We start from the raw sequence: 16,639 nt of genomic DNA, 5'->3' as shown, positions 1-16,639 counted from the left end.
TCGAGTGAGTGGTATTGTGAGGCTGTGAGAAGTTTAAATTATTTAACTAATTTAATATTTCTACCTTTCCGTATTCTATAACGAAAGATATTGTTATTTGCTTTTATTTATTGGCTTGTGCAATAAATAAGGCGTAACTCATGATACTTTGGCTGCCAGTTCATAAGCTACATAACCCCTGGTGAAAAACGTAATTTTCGAAAAGGTATCCTTATCATCTCGGTAATGTATTCTTTAATTTTATTGATCACATACGAGCTTTTATCGTAAGTACTCCAAAAATACTACCGAACGTCTTTCCTTCTAACTTGCTTGGCGAATCCAGATATTTCCCAGCCCAGTTCATCATCTGGCGAGGATACGTCTCATCATTCCGGTCTGCTGAAGGCGTGATACTGTTGTCGCCAGTGTGCACACTCGACGATCAATTGGTAAGATATCTGGAAATCTATTTTAGTTACGAATTTCTATTTAGCGTAAATGAAATGCAAAAAAAAAACAGTCAGGTACTTCGACCAATTGGCACATTTGCGTAAGCTAGCAGCATACGTCATCGGTAATTTTTAAATAACAATGAACGTCAGTCAGTTATAATGATAATTCTAACATTAATTTTAACTTTCGTGTCGATTCTATGCCTATCTCCTAAATGTGTCTGTGTTATTAGCTGTCCCGCCATTGTTTTTTTAAATATTTTTATATGTACTGTTGTCATGTTTGGTGTTTTAGTTGTGGTGGATGTTTTTATTTTTTCATATGCTGAATTTATCTTAGATATTTATATCCAATGCGATTAAGTTATTTATTAAAATCTTGTTTTAAAAATTTCTGGAGGTGAAAAATTTTCTTAGGCTTTCATTTTGATGAAAAGAGTTACAAAGAAAGGTAACAAAGCTGTATGACGAGTTCTCAGGTTTCTCACTGGGTGGTAGTGTTAGTCAGCACCAATGTTTCGACATATTAGTTGGTTATTATCATCAGGTTGATTTTTCACTCACCCAGCCATGATTTATTTGTAGAGCCCTCAGGTTTCTGGTGGGTGGGAGTGTTATTTAGAACTGACATTTCAATTTATAAATCTGTCATCGGTGCTGAATAATACTACATTCTGTTGGGGAACCAAAGAAGTGGTAATCGATTTATTTGTTGGAAAAACCTTATTGGTTAAAAATTGAGACTCAATCGGGTTGAGTATTGTTTTGGGTGGGTGTAGTTATCTTTTTAAAATCTTACTGCAGTACTTCTTATTGCTAAAAGGAATGAACTTACCATGCTGGCTATTAAGGTACATATGCCTTTCTGTTAGGGGAATATTTTTTAGCCTACTGTAAATTCTAAAGATTTGGCTTTTTATTTATGAGCATGTGGATGAGTTCAAAGAAAATCAAATTTCAATAGGAGGCTATGCATTGGAGTCAAACTGTGGTGTTGCAAGATATTTGAAAATCTAGATGATAAAAATTATTTGCACTATGTTCCTGTGATCTTGAATGATTATATTTGGTTGCAGAGTGTAATTTATGAGGAATAGTATCAGAGCAGGGTAAAATAGTTTAGTTGTAAATTAGCACCGCTCTCATTATACATTAAGGCAAGAAGGGAATATGTAATAATATGGTCCTACCATATGTCCACTGGCTCTGCTTATTTATTATTCAGATGTACTCTTTCTAGCCCTACTTTTAACATGTTCAACTTGCTACTTGTTTGTAAAGGGAATATTATTTTCACAGAATTCCCTTTTTTAAGTGACGTTCAGTAGTCAGTGAATAAGATTAGATTTAATTCAGTGAAGGAAGATGATATACTTGACTATCATTGGTGGGAGTAAGAATGAATGTTGTGTGGAACTGGACCAAAATAGCATTGAAAGTACATAAAATTATTGGTCTGGATAGCTGCAAAAATGCACCACCAACTTTAATAAACTATTAACATTTTGCTTTTGCCATTAATAGTTAATGTTTTCCCCGTCACCTCACTGCAAATATCTTGTGCTGAGCTGGTCAAATATTGCCCAAGGCACAGAGTAGACCTTTGTCGGTGTCATCATTATGCTTCCCTAATGTTTAGTTTTTCAACATTTTCTGATTGTTCTCACTTTGGATCATTTTTGTTGTATCTTAAGCAGTAGCCACTGCAAATGCTTAAGGTAAATTTCTTGTAGCTTATCAAATCATGAATCCATAAATTGTCAAGAAATAAAATCCTTTAATTGATGATCATCAACATGACATGACATTATTTTGCAATTTTTCATCCAAAAATCTATGTCATCAGAGAGTTGTCATATATTTTGGCATCTTAACATCGGTCTCAGCTCGACAGAAGTTTCATTCTGCATCAGATATATTCATTCAGGACAGAAATAATGTTAATTCAAGGTAACGAAAGCGCATGACAAGAGTTTATGACACATTTGATTCAGTCACTGGAGGGATTTATTGCAGCTGATTGGGTGATCAGGGCATAATACATCAGCGACCAAGGAGTTGAAATGTTTTTCAAGTATGCTGTTAGGGCTCGATACCGATGATTTTAGTTCGCCGTTCTTGTTTTTTTTTGTAATTATTGAGAAACGCTTGTCGTTAGAAGGTGTCACTGGGGCGTTACTTTCTAATTTTATCCATGGCTTGCGGAGACGGCTAAGGATGTTTGTCGAAGGGAGGGTTGTTCTCCAAGCAACCCTTAAATGGACGACCTCTTTCCACCCCAGGGGAAGAAGTCTGCACCGGTGGCACGTCGATTTTGTCTCGCAGGCTGGAGATTGGCTGCCCGCCACAGTGCAGCCCATCTCTTGCGCTCCCATGGTATCCCGTCAGTAATTGTTGGATCTTCCCTGTTAGAGGCAAATTGAAATCATAGTGTAGTCCTGATCTGGCCCATCTTCATGAAGCTGGATGTATTTAATGATGTTTAATGCAAATGTCTCTGCCCCTTCATAGTTTTTTTACCTCAACATAAGATATCCTGATTTTACATGCCATTAGCTCCTGTTTTGTATTTATGCTGAAAATTTTAAGACCTACCAGTAATCATTGTTGCTTGAAATAAGTTAATGTACCAATATTTCAATGAAAATATTGATTTAACTTATATTTTTTAATTAATAATAATCAGGTGATATAACAGAACGTACAATCGTAGGTGTAGGATTTCTATACATTGCCAGAGTGACAAAATATTTTTATTCAAATGCAAACTGCATTTTTTGCCCTCTTTTGTTTCAATATAGCTTTTAGCCCCATGAGCGTGGGGGGTGTTGATGTGTACCATTGGGAATTTGCTTTACTTTGCGGATTGAATCTATTTTCCATTGCCCAAAGAACTGGCAATTTTAAATTCCATGGAAAATTTTGGTATAGGGATTAGTGCTCATTATTAAAGTTATGGTTGATGCTATTCATTTATCGTGATATTCAGTCCAGTGACAACAATTATTCCAAAACGTTTCATTAGTTAGAACTGATGATGATTTAGTTACATTGAAACCGGTCGTAATTAATTTTATTTTGTGGTCAATTGCAAAATTTTAATTAATCATGATATTCCACCATGTCATGCCTGAAACGACTCTTTTTATTTTTTTCATTAGTTTGTACAAAAGAGGAATATAACGGTAGCAATTATTACAACCTCATACTATGCTCAAAAAAGCATGAGATTAAATTTCTGGACAAAAAAATATGAATTTGTAATGATATATCATACCCACAATTGGAACCATAATGTCTACTAAATGTCAAGGATCCATTCTCTGCTAAACCAAAAGATCTTCCTAGTGGTGTAGTTACTCAAAAACATATGTTCACCCCTGAGTGTGACTGGACAAAATATTTTCAGGAATGTAAATAAATGAAATTATGTTGTTTAATGAATTTTAAAATTTCAATAAGTGCATCTAATGTTGTATAAGTTTCTATGGAAACAACTGAACCTAGATGACATTTTGAGAATGCATGAAATCATCTCTGAATGGTTGCACATGTTTATCTAGCTTAGAGATTTCATCAAATTACAACCTTATGGAGACTAGAATCCATAAAATTGGTATTTTCTGGATTGACTTTGTGGAACTTATCCATTATGGTAAGAAAAATTGCAGCTCTGTTAATGCCGCTGATTGTGTCCTATCACCTGAAGATGATACTATATATTGGGTTATAAGATGGCAACATCAAGTGGAAATAAAATAGCTACAATTTTTCATTCTGCACTAGAATCCATACTTCCAGCACTCATTATTTCATCATCAGTTAGACTCCCCACCCTTCCCAGGCTTGTATGCAAAGACTTAGATGCCTTAGAAAGCAGACATCATTCGAGTTCATTGATACTTGAAACCTCTCTATTTTTCATTTAGCTATGATTAATAGCATGGTAATGTCATGAGAATTTTGTTGGTTTACATAAATTTGTGCTCGAGAGATGTTTTATACTCTTTTATACTTTTCCTATAAGGCTGAGTAATTATATTCTCTTTTAACTATAGAATATCTAGTTAAAAACTTTGAGCATAGAAATGCACCAAGCATAATCTATTAATCTTATCTGATTAACAATACTTGAGAGGTTGATGTGGCATTGAAATCGTTTTTCATGAAATCATGGAAACGTTATTCCAAAGTGAAGGGCAAATACATGTTAACTAAGGTCTCATATCCAAACTTGCATACATGTGTAACCATGCACTGTTGATGTTGTATCTACATTTTCACTTAGTGGTGTATACAAATTAGCAACATAGAAAATTTTGGCCAATGAAAAAGGTTTAAGTTTTGCTGTTTGGCGTAAAATTTTGGGCTGCAAAATCCCTTGTAGCTTAAGTGTCATTGGCAACATTTGTCCTTAATGACCTCAGAAAATCACTTTTTTGGGATCTGGAATACACTGGAGTTCAAATAAGCTATCTCAATTGTTTGACAAATAGTCTGAGATGCTCTCTTAAAGTTTCATTTTGGTGAAGTGGTACTCTTCCATTCCTTTCTTTCATTGTTAGCTGTTGGTAAGCATGCTTTCTGAGCATAGATAAGGAAGGTCGTAGGTTTAGTCCACAGACCAAAGAGACTGCTTGCATTTCATAACAGGGTGTGATAAAACCTAAGATGTTGAAAACCCCAAAAATTAATAAGGTACTGCTAGCATTGAATATGAAACAATTAAATTCGAGCATAAACATTGAATTTAGAATTGATTACATGTTGCATAAAAAATAAATGATTAAACTCAATAAAGTGAATGATTTGAGAATATGTGCAGTTAGTGGCTATGTAGTAATATTTTATTTCAACTAATGGACTGTGTCCCTCAAGAGGGTTCTTACACAGTGGCTATTAGGCGATTCCTAGTAGAGGATGGACTCCTGCGTCCTCTCCCGAAAGGTCGCCCCCATGCCTCCCCAGCCTCACCCTCGCCCCCCTCCCTGATACCAATATATTCCTCGGGCTGCCCGGAATAAATCCAATCCACTGACCCTGTTGAGGAAGAGGAGAGAGGAGTCTTTATTTCAGTAACAGCATGTCAAATGGTCATCGAACAATAGGGAGAGTGGAAACAAATGGGAAGACAAGGGTAAGGGAATAGGAAAGGGACTCTATCCGCAAGGGATAAGGAGGGAAATATGGGAAATAATGTGCAAGAATATATGTAGTCCTTAAACAAATAATCATTTCAATAATTTAAAACTCAAACCATAGTCAAAAATAATTTAATTTCAATCATTTGATAATGTATTTTTTTAATTGGAAATGCTCAATTTTTTGTGCTGAGAACAGATTATACTTCAATTTTGCTTTCAGTAGTGATTTGTGTTAAAATGTTATTAGATTATTTTCATATTTTATTTTCCAATCATGAAAAATCAGGATAGAGGGCCAGTTTATTTCCCTGTTCCTGTAATGGTTTCCTAGGAAGATCAGGTACCGGAAAAATGACACCGTTTGGACGTGGCTGAGGGTGCACCCTCAGTCATGGTCGGAAGTTGAACCCGGGCCCTCCGGTCAGTAGTCCAACGCTCTACCTCTGGACTATCGCGACCCCAGATCAAAATCAGGAAATAAATATCGATAACCCCTGGAACCAGCCATTTCCAGTTTTTTGACCTTGTTGGAAGGGAGGGTTTTGGGTAAGCTAGGTAGGGGGAATTGGTATGTTGGATAGAATGAAGGGAGGTAGAATGTATGCCGAATAAAAACTGTTTTATTGCAATTTAATTTTGTTGATGTTTTAGGCGGGCCTTATAAGTGTATCCTTAGCGGTTCCCACCTCTGACTCCCTCATCGTCCTCCGCCGCGTCAGCTCCGCTGTCCCGTTTTCCGCCCCATGGAAAGAACGCCCTGGGGGCCTTGTACTCGGGTCCCCGCTTCCCACCCCAGGCCGAGAATCGGCTCCTCTTACCTCCCCACGCGTTGAACCCGACCCGCTTGCTGGTCTCCTCCGCGGACCCCGCCGGACCACCCATTCGCCCCCCGTCCCTGCCCTGTGCCCATCCCGCCACCGCCCCCCTGGGCACCGTCTCCGCCGCCCTCTTGCCCCCCCAAGCATTGAAGCCCACCCGCTTGCCTCCCCACGCGTTGAAGCCCACCCTCTTGGTCGCCTCCCCGCCGCCCCCCTTGGTCTCCACCCCCTCCATGCCGTCTTCCTCCATGAGACGTACGGGGTCCTCGGAGGCGGCCCCGCCGCCGGGACACGGCGACTCGCCAGCGGACGCCGGCGTCGATGCGGCGTGCGCGAGGGTCGCGAGTGCGGCCAGGTGGGCCAGCAGGAGGCAGAGGCCGTGCCTCGGCTTCATGTCGCTCGTCTGCCGGTGTATGACCCGTGCGATGCCGACGGATGCCTGCAACTGAGCAGATTGTTATGTTAGAATCGACGAGAGTCGGGGGAAGTGTTGATCTTGAGCGGCGTTTCGCAACCATCTTTGGATCATGACCTACATCAACGCCTCAATGATTTTGATGTTCTCTTTAGTGTGATATGCAAGTTCTGAAAAAGTATGTTATACATAAGGACTTTATATAAAATGGTTACGTGGTAAAACTTTGTAAATTTGGTTTTGTTTAGTGGTTATACTTTCGACCGAGAGTTTGTTTTTTTTACTATATCCTCGATGCTATGTCAAACATTTCAATTCGAGGGTAAAACCTTGAGCCGCCAAGACATTTACCTATCTTGGAAGTGTTTTAGGCCAAGATGGTCAAAGCAGTCGGGACAAATGAAGAATTTCATTGGGCACCAAAGTTTTCAAAAGGAGGATGGAACCGATGACAGGAACGTTGAATAGGGATGTTAAGAAAAACTAGGGCTTATGCATGGGGCGTGGTCTGATACGTCGAGGAAAAATGGTCTTTGAAGAAGAATGATAGACGTAGTTCGGAAGGTTTTTAAATGTGGTTGTGTAGAAGGATGGAAAAGGTGAAGTGGACTGAAGGGAAAACAAACGAGAAAGTGCCAAGTATGGTTGGGAAAAGATCGAGTTGTTGGGGAAATCCAAAGGATAAAAAGAGACGTTTCAGGCGTAATATGGTGGAATATCATGATTAATTAAAAAATGGCGATTCCCCACAAAATGAAATGCGACCGGTTTCAATGTAACTAGATCATCAGGTAACAGTCATCACATAGACTGGAATCTGAGTGATGACTGTTACCTGATGATGATGTAGTTACATTGAAACCGGTCGTATTAAATTTTATTTTGTAGAAAATTGCCAATTTTTAATTAAATCCAAAGGAGGTTGGAAAGGCAGATGCAGAGCATTTTGATTGGATGAGTGCGATAGGGTAGGGAAAGAAAAGATTTACGAAAACTTTGATATGACTCATGATATTTTGTGGATTGGAAACTTGGTAAATGAAGCAAATTGATAGGCGTTTAGTTATTTGATTTCATTAGTTGGAGGTTTTCAAGAAGTGGGTATAGTGATGGATGGAAAAAGTAAAATGGAAGGAAAGGAAGCAAATCAAAAGCAAAAAGAAAATTATTGGGAGAAATCCATGGAGGGCATTTTGTCTGGCAACGGAATATCGAAGGCTGTAATAAAAGGAATAGGCGTAAGGTAAGCGATCTAGATAAAGGAAAAGTAAAGGTGTATTGAACGGAATGAAGGGAGGCAAAATGTATGCAGAATTGAATGGAAAACGGATTTATTGTAGTGCGGGGTGTCCGGTTGTTTCTTGTTAAACGATGCTAAAAAATGTGGGGGTGTTAAGTTTTCACCGGTCCGCGGTGCCGCCAAATATATTTCCGCAAGATGTGATGAAAAACATTTTATTCTCGCCGGAAAAGCAGGTAGTCATGTCGTAGTTTTTAAATCATAGTTCGGAGGGCACAGTGGTGTGGAATACTCTTTTCATACCATACGGCCTTCGGATTCGTGGTTAAGGCAATGACTGGGGCTCCGGGAAGGGTGTCGAACCTATGTCGCAGCGTCGGGTAGATGCGAGCCGCGGTATGTGGGGCGGAAGGGAAGGCAGGGGTGTCGAGTGGAGACGAAGGCTTACTTACATCCCCGAATTCCCGTGAGGTAAGCGGATGAAGAAGGCGGGATTGGGAGCGGCGTTGGATTCCGAATCCGCGCAAGGTGGTGGCCGCGACACCCCTGCGAGGGGAATGCGTGCGTGGAATGAAGAATTCATTGTGCGCGCTCGGAAATGCCAATGGAGTGGGGGTAGCACGCACTTCGTGAAACAGATTACCGTTCGTTGTTTCTCATTTTTTCGTGTATTCGTCCACCTGAATGGCAGTCGAGTTTCCCCGAACGTGCTGCTTCGAGTGAAGGGGTCGCGGGAGCGCTGGTGAAGTCCCTCTGAATGATTCCAGTGAGGAATAAAATATTTCGGCCGAAGGTCCACTCTGGGTGGGGTTTTTTCGAAGCAAGAGGTAAATAAACTTTTACTGCCTGATGTGCTAGATCAAAATCTTACGATAGTAAACAGGTCGTTTTAATTACAAAAGATAGAAATGGATTGTTACGCGGTTGATTCATACGAGAACTGAATCACGTAGGTACAAGTTACTATACCGATGAAGTTGTAGAAATGTTCTATCATAAACTGACGAAAACACTCTCCATAAAGCGCGAACAATGACTGGCTTGTAGAGTATTCTTTTCTCTTCAGATGACCAGAAAAATCACTAAACTCATGTTGCACCGTATTAAAAGGAACGCATTCATTTTGGATTGAATGCAGCTCTCTGACCTTTTCTTTCCCAAGAGTGACTACCCGTCCCTCCTCTCCAACCATTCACACGATTAAGTATATAATTGATAGTGAATGCCACTTCATGTTACCGACTTGCAAAATGGATGAATTTTCTTCCGCTAAGGTTTTTCTTGAATGCTGAATCCTTGTAAATATTGAATTTCAGGTGAGTGCAGCAACTGACCGAAGTAATCTGATTTTTTCCATAAGAAATCATTTTTCCAGTCTTTATTTTTAAAAATCAAAATGATCTCTTTATATGCATGGGGTTGGGGATCAAAAATCTTAAAATGAATATAAGTAGCTGCGGCAGGTTCTAATTTGCGTGAATTAAATATGTTGTGTGATAATCTCAAAAGCTTCTGTCTTCCTTTCGTGAAAGTGTTAAATATTCATATAAAAATACAGATGCAATGGTACCTTTCCAAATCTAATTCTGTGAAAGTACTATTATGTCTGTGTTTAAATTTAAAGAGTCCCAGTGTTCCACAGAGATGAATTCCGTACAAAGTGTTTCAATGCCTATGCATCATCATAGGGAGCTCATATTATGTACATGAAGATGCTGAGAGGCATTGAAATGCGTTGTGAGGAAAAATCGAATTAGAAAATACCAATTTTATTGCTTCGCAATGCATAAAATTAATACAGAGTACAACTATGCGCGGACCTCAAAAATCAGCAAAGATCCTCATCACTTTTCTTTCAGATATCGATGCCGTTTTCTTTTGGGGGCGTAAAAAATTTCCAAATTAACGTAAAATTTGTTCATCATCGTCCATTAAGATAAATGGGATCCGCTTTAAGTATTATTTCTGGTATTCGCGTGTTTTTTTCCGTCATCACAGGAGGTCGCCCGCTACCCTCCCTCGGGCAATGCGTTCAATACGCTCGGGGATGGAGGCCACGCTTGCTTTCATTACGCCCCCGTCGTCTCCAACTACATGTCCTTCGGATGCTCTACACTCCCTCCCGCCCCTTTCCGCGGCGTAAGCGTCTTTCCACGTCATTCGCGATTTGTGAGCCGAAAGGGGACATCTCTGACCCCTCCCCACGTATTCATCCCATCCACTCGGAATTTCATCTCGAAGATTTGTCTCCCATCATATCCCTCCCTCGCCGTCGCTCCATCAGTCTCCTCTCTCTCTCTATTTCTCCACCTCCCCTCACTTCTTTCCCCTTCCCCATTCCAGTCCGTTCCTTCTCCATCTCTCTTTTATTTTTCGGGTGAGTAGGGCGGAGATGGGGAGGGCTAGTGGTTCATTCCTTCACAGTCTAATACCCGCTCATCCCGTTCTCTTTAGAGGGCCATTAAGATTGGGTCAATCACATTTCATTCGCGTGGATCCCACCCCATGATGTCTCCACCCCCTCCTCGCCCGCCGACACGACCGGCGTCCTCCACCACCACCGCGCTGGGCCTTCCCTCTCCACCCCACCATGCTGAGCCTTCCGCGCAGACATATGGTCCATCCGCCCACGCCGCCTCCTCCACCGACTCGCTCTTTTCTAACCCCCTCCCCTCATCATCCTCCGCCATTCCACGTCCCCGTTGCTCGCCCCCATGGTCTCAGTTGCTGCCCCTTACGGTCGCAGTCGTACGATCGTCAAAGTGATGATCGTGAAGGGTGCTGTGGATTCCGCCAGTGATTCTTCGCGAACCGTTAGGGGAAGTGTTGATGGTAAAAAAGAATTTCTGGGAAACTTCGTGGGCGCGTGCGTCTTGATGCTCGACTGTAGTGGCGGCTAAGTTTCCTTCCCTGTTAGCCATGCATGAGCGATGAATATCGATTTTACGAAAGGTCAATTGACCCATCGGGTTGATTACACATTTAAAAGTAAATCAATTCGTTACAATAGAAGGAGATCGAGAGAAAAGGAATTTAAGGATGTTGGAATAACACTGAGTCGATTTTCGCATTTAATACTCCGGCAATGGTTTTTAAATCAAGCGAGTGAATTGACCTGTCGTTCTGAAATGGTATGCGGGAAAACATAGTCGTTTTGAAGAAAAAAATAATAGACTCCGTTTTGAGAGTGCATCGCAGTAAATGTAGCGGCAGTTGTACAGAATTGAGTGCTTTTTATTATGATAACGCGATTTTTAGCATGATTTGAAATATTGAAATGACGACAATAAATACTGAAAAATCTAAATATATTTCCCGCTACGGCTAGTTTAAACATAAGACTTCGACATTACCACCCACAAATATTTTAAAACGCTGTTCCATTAATTAGACATTGACTAATTTTAAATATCACCAATGCGTCGAAAGTGCCGTCATGGACATTGAAAATGAGGCCAGTAGTTCAATTTTTGTGCGAACTTTTATTGTTTCATTGGTGCACAGCTAAAACTCCTTCAGCGATGATCTGCAATTTAAAGTGACGAATGATTTTGGATCGCGCTCATTTACTTACTTTGAAATGTTTATTCCTTAAAGTTTGTAATTCCTCCAATTCTATCGTTACGACCACTTCAGATGTTAATATTTGATAAAATCAATATCTAACACTCAGCCGCAGTGGTTAGGACACAAATGCAATCATGTTCAGCCATTTCGGTCGATATATATCCATTCACATTCATTTTATTCCAGTCAATAAATTGATGTAATTCTGTTTCAGGAATGTTTTTTCCCGTACTTCCCCTCGAACAATTTTCTATATTTCGTAGTCACTGCTTTGAGTCTAATACCTTTGATTTTGATAGTAAGTGACTTCTTTTTTACGAAAATCAACTACGCGGTTGGCTGCAAAGAAATTATTTTTCACCAAAGTTTTGGCCAAAGTGCGACTAGAAGTTAGCAGAGTTCTTGGTCATCGCGGCTCACTGCCGAGTAATAAGTTGTTAAGTTGGAGTCGTGAAATTCCTATTTTTTTTGTCGCCTAATTTAAGTTGAGACGGTATAACGTATACACAATTTCATTCCACTTGCCTCCATAGGAAGAATCTGAAATGAGACTCGCAGGTGAGTCCTTCACAGTGGAGTCAAGACCCGTTTCTTTTTTTGTTAGTTTGTCATCGCGCTTTTTAGTTCCCACGATTTAATTTAGAGAAATACTGAATACGCAATTTCGGATGCCGGCTTAAAAATATTCACTTTGCTTGGATTCTAATGGAATGACTTTTCGTTGAATGTTATTTTCCCATTGAGGTAACCAGGTCGTCTACAAATGCTTCTGGGTGATTGTGAGCGCATTATTAGAACTGACACTTTTCTCTCGAAAACAGGGGCATGCCCCCCACAGGATTGGTGGGGATGGTGGAAGGATGCAGATCGCAAGAGCAGAAAAGTTTCCTTGACCATCAAGGAAACGTTTTTGCTCTTGTGATCCACGTCCTTTCACCTTCCCCACCAATCCTGCGTTGGTCTTTTATATCTATCTATTGTGTATCACTTTTCCTTATACATGTATCTACATCTATATGAATGGTAATTCACCCTTAAATATTTAATACTAGTTGGGTGTCAGTAATTATATTCCTGAATCCTTTGCCAAAAGGTGACTACTGATCTAAGTTTCTGCGAAAATTCTTGCCAATCCGCCCACCCTTCCTCACAGAAGATCGTATTTCTATCTTTGCTTTACCTCAAAACCGTGAAATCTGTCCAAAGGGTAGGTTTTCGGTTTCGATAGTTGGTTCTTTACGTCGTCTTTTCATTCTAGAGAAGGCGGTGATTTCAACGCTAGTGCAGCACTAGTCCGTAAGTACGTTTCCGCTGTCTATCACAGAGTTTTCCGCGCGCGTGCTTACTCCTTAGTCTTTTATCGGACTTATTATATGTATCTAATATTTTTTAAGGAAAATTTTCTCATATTACCATAGTGACGTAGACCAGTGCGATTGGCTGCGTAAAATATGCTTTGAGTCATTTGAATCACCGAAAAAGAAGCATACGCGTTCAACGAGGTTTAACCTGGACGTGTTGAATGGTTTGTTAGACGATAAAAATGATTGGAGATATGAAATTAAACGAAAGGTTTCCCTTCGCAGAAATTTCATCGATGAGCTCGTAACCAGTTATCACAAATGTTGGTCCGTTTTTAGACGAATTAAAGGGAGGCGATTATAACCATATATCATGAATTTTATCCCGTTTAAGGCGAATTTATAATTGTATGATTAGGAAAACTTAGTAAGCTATCAGGATCTCTGGATTCACGTGGCTTAGTAATGTAGGGGTGACCCATTTGTATGCATCTTTTGAGGGCGACCCCTCCCTTGAGAAAGCGACCCGAATGGCTTTGAGATAAGCCGGGACTCATTAGGAGAGCACCGCTGGAATCACTTAGGAGCGTGCTCTTAATTTAGAGTGTGCCGGTTCGGTCTCCCAAGCCCCATAACACCCTGAAATGTATCGAGTTTTTGCAATGCTTCTTCCCTGTTATAGCAGAAAAGGGTGGACGTTGAACATTTTTTTTTACTTGATAATGAATCTCAAATTTGGGTATAAGTGAAATAATTGCCAAACTTACCCATTGAAAACTATTTTTAAAACTTCTGAATGTTGTTTTTTAGTTATCTATGTATGTATAAATGAGTTTATTGCTTTATGTTCTTCTCGGAAGTAGTATTTGACAAAATTGCAGAATGCCATAAATATGCATTGCATTAATTCGCGCTCGGGGGTTTGATGTAGTAGACCTAACATTCTGAGAAGTTTCTTATGGATGGAAAAAATCAATGTTGGTCATGATAACGGGACGAACTTATTTCACATTTAAACTTCTTCGGAAATTCCCTTTGAGTCGGCTTTGGTATCATTAAACGGTTGACATATATCTTACCGACAGTCGGTCGATCCTAGTGTTTAGATCCTATTCGAACCTATTGTCTGGGATCCTAGTGTCCTGGGACTTACCACGAATAAATTGGAGCCTCGTATGAGTCGCATTTAATTGGTGCATTCTCACCCACAAGTTTATTATCAGTTCACATTCAGATCAACCGCATAGTCAAAATTTTATTGAGGACGGCTTAATATAGAAATTGTTAATTTTCTTTAATCTGTTATCGTTTTTCGTATTCCGTTATGCCGACCCCGATGGCGGCGCCCGCCAACCCAAATGTCGCGGGTTCGATTCCCGTCAAGGTGGGTTTTCCTCCACCTCGGCGGGCGGGTGTTTTTAAATCTATTCAATGTAATGTGAAGGGGTAGGTGGAAGAAGGGATTTCTCTCAATCTCGCCCCAATAAAGTCTTTAAATAAATATATAAATCTTGGGGTGATGGTGAAGTTCAAAATAATGATTCGGCTGCGTGCTCAACAGAAAGAAATTGGACGGATTCTGTTTTCGAAATTGTAATGTACCTATTGTACCCTTATCTGGGTGTTTATATCTTTGTTTCTTGATATTAAATGATCACTGGTAGTCAGGAACTACTTTCTGTGTTGATAGCTATACACCCGTGACGGCTTTACCATTAAAATGCAGTTTTTCATACGGTATGATTTATAACAATTCAGGAATTTTTCTGATTTTTCACAATAAGTAGATAGTAGATCATTATTTCCCAAAAAATTCTCAATATGAACTACTTCTTGTGGCAATTGTGCTAGTACGAGCAGGAATATTGCCGTCAATTTTGAGAATAGTTAAGCTCGCATAAAAGGGCGGAGTGACAGTGAGTTTCCGATTCGAATCTAATTTTCAAATTGGCACTTTTTTCTTATTAACAATGAAGTCGTTAAGAAGTTACTTTACGAGTTCGGATTAATTTCTGGGAATCCTTAATCTTCTTTTAGGTCTCATTTTTTTTTCAAGGACACTGCGGGTAATTCCACTAGAGTAACGTTAACGGATTCGCAAGCTTATGTGGATTTAAGAGCGAGAACTTTCACAGTGTTAAAAAATTCGTCGATCGGGTTCGAATTCCGGTCAGGGCAATGTTTCCTATTTCTGGATTTAACTCAAACATTTCCGAAATTTGGGGCGAATTTTTGTTGAGCTTAATTGATTTGCTGAACTTGATAGGAAAACACTTAAAGAGTAGTTACTGGGGAAATGCGACGAGAGGTAGAATGGCGATGTTATCTTTCACAAGTTGGGTGTCCCTTGAAATATATTGCTGGTGCCACTATCCTGGAGGTACGTACGTTTGATTGCCAAGTTAGATCGTTGCAGCGATGAGGAGCTAGGCTTGTAAAATGGTGTGGCCATAAATTCAGTAACGTGACTGTATTGTTAGTAGAGCTTAATCAGGCATCACTCACCGACAGAAGTTTAAGTTATAGACCAAAACTCTTGCATTAATTGATTGATACGGCTGTCTCCTTTTGCAGTCATGTTCAAAATGCTTAATCTACCCCGTCGTAGGATAGGTAGTGAAAATAAGATTATAAAGATCAACTGTAGGATGGACTGGTTTAAAATATCACGTTTTGCCACGAAAGATAAGGGGCTATTTCAATCAATTGCAATTGAAGATGCTCAGGAAACAATATTTTATAATAAGCGCCCTAGCCTGTATCCATTATACTATATAAAAAGGGGAATCGGGTGGGTGCGGTAGCTAATGTCCTGGTTTCCCACCAAGAGGGCCCGGGTTCGAATCCCGGCGGCGGCAGATATTTTTCAGTGGGATCCCGATCCCTGCTTGAGGTATTTTGTGGAAGGTACTCTCGAGTGACCACGCCGTCCGTCGGATGGGACGTTAAACTGCGGACCCCTTGGCGCCTTTCGTTAAGAGTAGGCTAATGCTGACGTCGGGTTTCCCTCCTCTCTTCATCCTTTCCTGCCCATCCCTAATGGCGGAAATGACCTCAGCTGTCGGTCGCTTCTACTACCACCCACTACCTGCTATCTAACCATTATATTTGAAACATTTCTAGTAGCTCATCTCGCATGCAGAGGTATGCAAAACTTTTATGATACCATTATGCATTTAAATATGTTTGTAAAAATTAATGAAATTTGTTGATTCTTTTAGCTTCTTCATTAGCCTGAAATATTATAGTAATAGCATAGAATTTTGACGGTGCGTGTTTCCTACGGTGGAATCACCCCGCCACGCACGCGGTTGCTTGCAGGGTATCATAGATGTGGATGAAGCGGCGTCGTGAAATTTGGAAGTCTTCCGCGGTGTGAGCCACCGCTTTTACCTGCGAGAACGTTCTGGAATATAAGCCGCGTTCAAGCTTAAGATTTGACTGATGGTGCATGCTGAGTATGTCCAGTAGGGGAAAGTTGTAATGCTACAGATTACACTTTATGATTCGTGTTTCACGAGTGTTCGTATAACACGAATACTCGTATTTCTCCATCTTGGAGTCGATATTCAGTCGCATGTTCATGAATAAAATCTAGAATAGGAGACGTGATTAAAACCTGTATAATTTCCCTAGCTGCTAGTTCCTTGCCAATCCTAGTTTTCGTATAGAAATAAGTCCTTAATAATTTTTCCTCTCCAATTCTGTAGAGGATTTTTC

At 40.2% G+C, this 16,639-nt stretch overlaps 1 protein-coding gene and 1 long non-coding RNA gene across 3 annotated transcripts in view; one reads left to right on the top strand and one right to left on the bottom strand.

The window, feature by feature from the left end:
- The window catches only part of LOC139686845 (COMM domain-containing protein 4), a 90,030-nt gene continuing 73,391 nt past the window's right edge, over window positions 1-16,639 (top strand). For both annotated transcript variants that reach the window (XM_071583921.1, XM_071583920.1), the window contains exons 1-2: window positions 1-205; window positions 326-431. The gene's annotated coding sequence lies outside the window, so the exon portion shown is untranslated. The remainder of the gene's footprint in view (window positions 206-325; window positions 432-16,639) is intronic.
- LOC139686844 (uncharacterized) lies at window positions 2,252-6,391 on the bottom strand. Its single transcript, XR_011700565.1, has 3 exons — window positions 6,265-6,391; window positions 5,324-5,474; window positions 2,252-2,839 (listed from the first exon to the last, which is right to left on the bottom strand). It is a non-coding gene; the product is annotated as an uncharacterized lncRNA (long non-coding RNA).

This window comes from Hetaerina americana, unplaced genomic scaffold, assembly GCF_022747635.1.
Source record: "Hetaerina americana unplaced genomic scaffold, ioHetAmer1.1.p SCAF_15, whole genome shotgun sequence".
NCBI lineage: Eukaryota > Metazoa > Arthropoda > Insecta > Odonata > Calopterygidae > Hetaerina > Hetaerina americana.
The sequence above is the reverse complement of the archived record's forward strand: the minus strand, read 5'-3'. Positions and strand labels throughout refer to the sequence as shown.